Here is a 6268-nt window from a genome sequence, read left to right on the forward strand (position 1 = left end):
AGACCCATTAATTTTTTTCTCAGACTTCATTGAAGTCAAAATTAAACTAAGGGTTTTTTTTTTTTCCAGAGGGCTATCAGCTGACATAGAAACATAGAAAAATATCATTGGAAGGGACACCCAATCCATTGGTTGAAGTAATATCCTTTCTGTCTAAACCATCTCATCCAAGATATTATTTAACCTGCTCTTGAGAACTTCCAATGATGGAGGCTCTATAACCTATCTATGTAATCTATTCTGGTCCTCTCAGTTAGAAAGTTCTTCCTAACATCCAACCTAAATAACCCATGTACCAATTTAAATAACTATTTTCTATATCCTGTAGCCACAGAGAACAGCTTATAGCTTTTGAAACCAGTGAAAAGTATTATCAAAGTCCCCCCTCTCAATATTCTTCCTCCAGACTAAATTAGTCTACTTTTTTCAACCTTTCCTCGGGCATCATGTTTTCTAAATATCTAAACGTTTTTGTTGCGTTTATTTAGACTCTTTTCAGTTTGTCTACATCGTTTTTGAAATGTGCTGCCAAAACTGGAAATAGTACTTTAGGTTAGGCCTTACCTGTGTGAATATAGCAATACTCTGAATAATACATCCCAGCATGTTACTACCTTTTTATTCCAACAGTACTACACTACTCTTTTTATGCAGCTTGCAGTCCACTATAAACCAAAGTTTTTGTCTTCAGTATATATCCTAGCCCTAGCTATTATCCAAGTTGATTGTTCCAGCCAAATTTCAGTACTTTGCATTTGTCCTTATAGTATACAATTTTTTCCCCAAACCATTTCTCCAATGTCATTTTAACCTTTACCTATCCTCCAAAGTTTTGACTACCCCACTTAATGTTATCTGCAGATTTACTAAGTATGCACTCATTTTCTCAGCCCTAGAGCCAACACAGACCCTGGGGGACTGTTCTAGATACTTCCTTCCAGTTAGACACCAAACTGTTGATGACCACTCTTTGAGCATGATTATCTGACCGTGCATTCACCTTACAGTAAGGATGACTTAGACTGGAATGCAAAACTGTCATGGGAGACAGTATCAAAAGTCTTGCTAAAAATTCAAATGATATCACATCCACTTTTCTCCCCTCATCCACAAAACCCATCACCTTGACAGATTGTTTTTGTATGACTTGCCCCTGGCAAGCCCAAAGTTGGCTGTTCCCTATAAACTTATTGTCCTTTAGATGCTTAGGAATAGATTCCTTGATGATCTTTCTACTTTCCAGTACTTCCACTATAGGAGGGAAGCTTTAATCTCCAGCTCCTTACTGAACATAATGGAAATTCTATTCAGGGAACAACTCAAGCAACCTTTTCCTATAGCTGTTTTAAACAATAAATCTGTTCTTTATTCTTTTGACTAGAACTGAAATTTCTCACATTTATATTCCAGAGATGGAAATACGCCATGGATCTGCTGACTTTTAAAATTATATTCCTAAGTTTACCAATCTTCAGTTTGACTGCAGTTATACAAAAGAAACGTGCTGGAACAGAAACTTTGCTGGACAGTATTTGGAAGAGAGGAAATCAATACTGCTTTTAAAGTCTGGGTACCACCAATAAAAAAGGCTTCAGTAAGGTAGGAAAAGCAAAATCAGTAGTGAAAATTGTCTCTGATCAAGTCCAAGTCTATTGGGAAGGGAACACACTGTCAATATTCATTCCTGCTCTTTTAACTAATGCACTACAAGATGAGCTTACTTATATCTCTATTCTACCCAGTGCAAAACTATCTGAGGATGTAGCATTGTGGCCAGAGATTCTCATACCTCCATTTCTGATATAGTATTTTTTAAGGTCTTAATCTAAGCCCTTGCATATTCTTGGCTAAACATACTTTATTTTCATACCAATACTCACTAATAAATTTTGCATATCATCACCCATTAATAAATGGACAAAGACTGATAATTGGTTTTAACATGGTTAAATTTTGCATAGGAAAATTGCAAGAAGCAGGTACATCCTCAGCATCTCAACTATTTGAAGACATAGTACCATAATTTACACCCCCCCTAAAAAACCCACTAAGCAAATCTATCACAAATCTAATCCATATACGCCATAAATCCAATCTATTAAGTATTGAAAACAATTTTGTTTTAAAACAAAAGTTGAGGCTAAAGAAGAAACTAGAAAATAGCAGCAAACCAGATATTATGCAGTGAATAGAAAAGATAATTTTCTTTTCTTTAGGCTTCACATATATGAAGGGGGACTGCATCACCTCATTTCCCTTAGAACTTTTAAAATTTAACTACAATGATTCCAATTTAGAAAGAAAATAAAAACAAGGCATGCTTTTTGCTATTATTAAATAGTACAAGCTCAGGGAAATTGAAGTGTGTTTTCCTTTCCTATCCTTACAAATAGAAAAGCTGCCTCCTTTGAGATTTCCATCCCCAAACAATCTGATTCATAAATATCCTTTATTTTTTTTCCTGGTTTGTAACTCTAGAGCTCGGCATCTAAAGAAAACGAACTTTGTTTTCAAAGAAGCTGAAAGTCACAGCTACTATTGACTTCAGCTGAATGTGTCAGCTCCCAACACACTTGAACATTTCCGTATGGTCTATACAACAGGGAAAAGTGCCAGGTTCTTCATCTGGGTAGAAAGAACCTTCACCATAACTACATGATGGGTGGTGGTCCACTGTCTGGCATCAGAATGGGACGTGGGGGTTACAGTCGTCCAGAAGACAAACATGACCCAACAGTGCAATGACGTCTCCAGCAGGGCAAACAGAGCTCTGCATGCATCAGCCAATATGTTGCCAGCAGATCCAGGGAGGAGCTTCTCCTTCTCTATTTAGTATTGGTGAAGCCACAGCTGGAGTACTGTGTCCAGTTCTGGGCACCATACTTCAGAAAGAATGTGCATAAGCTTGAGAGTGTACAGAGAAGGACCACCCACATGATTAGGGGCCTGGAGGATAGGCCCTATGAGAAGAGACTCCAGGAACTGGGCCTGTTCAGTCTGAGTAAGCAAAGACTGAGAGGTTACTTGATAGCCACATACAAGTACATCAGGGGTAAGCACCAATATCTAGGGGAGCAACTCTTCAGGAAGGCATCCTTTGGGAAGACAAAGACCAATGGGCACAAGCCAATTAAGGGAAAATTCAGGCTGGACATAAGGAAAAACTTCTTTTCCATAAGGGAAACTAGAATCTGGAACACATCCCCTTGGCGGTGTTCAAGAGGAGGCTGGATAAGCACCTCATTGAGCTCGTTTGAACCTAGTAACCTCCTGCCTATGGCAGGGGACTGAACTTGATGATTCAGATCCCTTCCAGTCCTTTGATTCTATGAATATCTAAGAATCCTTTACAAAGGGATTAATTTTGCAGCACCAAATAATCCTTCAGTAAAATATTCATGATGGAAAACTCTGTTAGGACTTCCAAATGTTTTATTGACAGAACTACGTTTATCACCTGTCTTAGGGACAGATCTTAAGGATCACACACAAATCCAAAGTATTTCCAGGCATTATTTTATCCTAGATGTGCAGGATAGGGCCATCCATGCAAAGGTACAGTTCTGAATGTAGCTGTTCCCAGTGTCTGGTAGCAAGCTCACTTGCTGTGGAGTTTCATGTTTATATGTACGTTTAAATGAGGTTTTCCGGTAGAAAGAAGTGGGGAGGGCTCCTCAGCCCCAAGCTGCATCACTTTTTCCATGAAATCTCCATGCCAGTCTCCAGCTTCCTAATTCTCCAAATGCAGAGCTGTCCATGCAGTACCCATAGGCAGCACCCACTCCTTGCAAACAGATCAGGTTTTATGGAGGACTTTGCTGAATCTTAAAAAGATACGGATATTAATGTGGGAACAACTAAATCTATATTCCACACAAATGCCTGTGTGTTACAACACTTACAGGCACTATATTTATAAATTTTACTTTTATGTCTACTGGGCTTTTATTTAGCTCTAGCTGATGTGTTTTCTTTTCTCTTTTTCCCTGTTTGTTTTCCCTACAGAATAGTCTTCTCAAACTTTATTTCATTTCTGAAAGATCCAGTAATCATTTATTACAGGATTGAAAATAAATTTCTGGGTCATCTAATCCATTCTCTCATAATCATAATGTTCAGATTATGACTAAATGATGCAGTCAGATAAGTGATTGCAACTTTGAATCTTCTCTCCTTTATAGATGTTTTATTATGTTATTACAGAGAATAGAAACTATTGATAAATATAATGAGTGACAGTACGGTATGTAGATAAGTATCAAAACACTTTCCCTCAGGCTTAGTTCAACTTTGGGACTGTTTTTCTTGTTAGTTTCCTGTGAAATCTTTGCAGTTTTCATCTAGATTGTGTATAAAAGACCCTGTGACCCGCAGAAACTGAATAACCCTGTGTTGACATTTACAGAAAATGTTAAATTACTGGGACTTTGTACATTGCTGCAACTCTCATTTACTGGTTTGCAGAGGAAAGGATACTATACAGAAATATCTGTATTGGAAATGCCCGAGGCCTTGCGAATGGGAATGTGAGAACATTTTCTGTTCAAAATCTGAGGTAGAAACATCTTTTAAAGGTCATGAAGTCTCTCTTTCTTTTTTCTTGCTTAATGGTTCTCTCCTTGTCTTCTAATCATATTTCCTTATTTTCTCTATGTTACATACAAAAAAGTGTGAGCTGAACAAAGAAAAACAAAGCACTACAGAGATGTAGCCAACCAGCCCTGCATTCTTAGTTAGTCATGGCATTTTTCTCATTTAAACAGAGGGCATTTTTATGTTAACCCAATGATTTTAAACAATTGGGAGAGTTGCACAAATCATCAGCATTTTTTCCTACTATGGAAAGTGTTTTAACATTCTTATGATTCCCTGATGACTTAAACTTCAAGTAACGCTGAAAACAAAGAAGACAGAAAAAGAAAAAAAAATGTCAAGGACACTTCATTGTTCTCCATGAAGGTTGTCCTACTGGGGAAATGGAAAACTTAACTTATACTATTTATGCCTGTTGATGATATGCTGATGTAGAAGATAGAGTATCAAAGACTATCTACCATGGTAAATGGCATAATTGTCAACAATATAATGCCAAATAAGATATTTTTTCTCAGATATAGTTTGGAACAAATCTAAAAAGAAAAAAAAATATATATATTTTCATGATTTAGAAATTATGAGGAATATAATCGGGGCAAGATCCATACAAGAATTGATGTGCTAAATTCAAAATTTCAGTCCTCAAGACTTCAGCTTAGCTACTATGTAATTCTTGAACCACAGGAAATCCTTAAGGGTGGCATTTATTCTTTTTGTGGAAGTCTAGATGTACCAATTCAGCCATCTACCTTGTTGTCTAGATCCAAAAGCTGCAACTAATGCACAGGTTGGCATTTTACTTCTGCACTCAAGCCCTGCACAGCAATACAGCTAGGTATGTGCTCAGACTCCAGCAACAAAATGAGAATGAAGGTGACTTCCTATATTTTCCCCCAAATAGGGGAGTGACTAGAGTACTCACCTGGGTATCTGCAGGTTCTGGGCTCTCCTCACCAAGAAGGGGGTTAGCTTGTTGGGTTAGGAAGTGAAAGAGGCCCTAAAGCCTCACACATTCCTGGTTAGTGTCATAACCTGACTTGTGGTTAAAATGCTGTACTGGGAACAGAATGCCAACCTGTGCATAAGTTGGCATTTTTGGGACTTACATGACCAAATCATCATGTAGATAAACAAATCTGGACACCTAGGGCATGTCCAGACAGGCGTGTACATTTGGTTTCCCAGGAACAAGTAGGAGTGGCACAACTTGCACTGCAGTTACTTGTCCGTGGGGAACCCCTATGCTAAGCATGTTTTGGCATGTGGCAAGCTACCCTGGGGGCAGTAGGGGAGGCTGGGGCCCGTAGTGTGCTAGCCCCAAAAGCCTTACCTGGGGGCCTCCCAGGGCTGCAGCTGTGGCAATCCTGCTCAGTGGAGCCTGGCCAGCAGCCACTGTGTGGCTCCAGGTGGCCTGTCTCTGCTTTTCAGCAATGTGTGCCGTGATTGTGTGCTACTCTAATTTTTTTGTTCCTGCATTTTTTTTTTACCCCGGATATCCAGGGATCAAAAAACCCACAGAAAAAAATCCCCAGAGCAGCGCATACTTGGGCAGTGCACTCTGCCTTTGCAGCATGGAGAACATCAGACTGTGCAGTCTAATTTACTACCTTTCTACCCATAAGGTTCACTGGTGGCCACTCAATCCCTTTTCTGCTCATGTGCAACCATGGCA

Source organism: Gavialis gangeticus, unplaced genomic scaffold, assembly GCF_001723915.1.
Source record: "Gavialis gangeticus isolate Ggan-Ray unplaced genomic scaffold, GavGan_comp1, whole genome shotgun sequence".
Taxonomy (NCBI): Eukaryota; Metazoa; Chordata; order Crocodylia; family Gavialidae; genus Gavialis; species Gavialis gangeticus.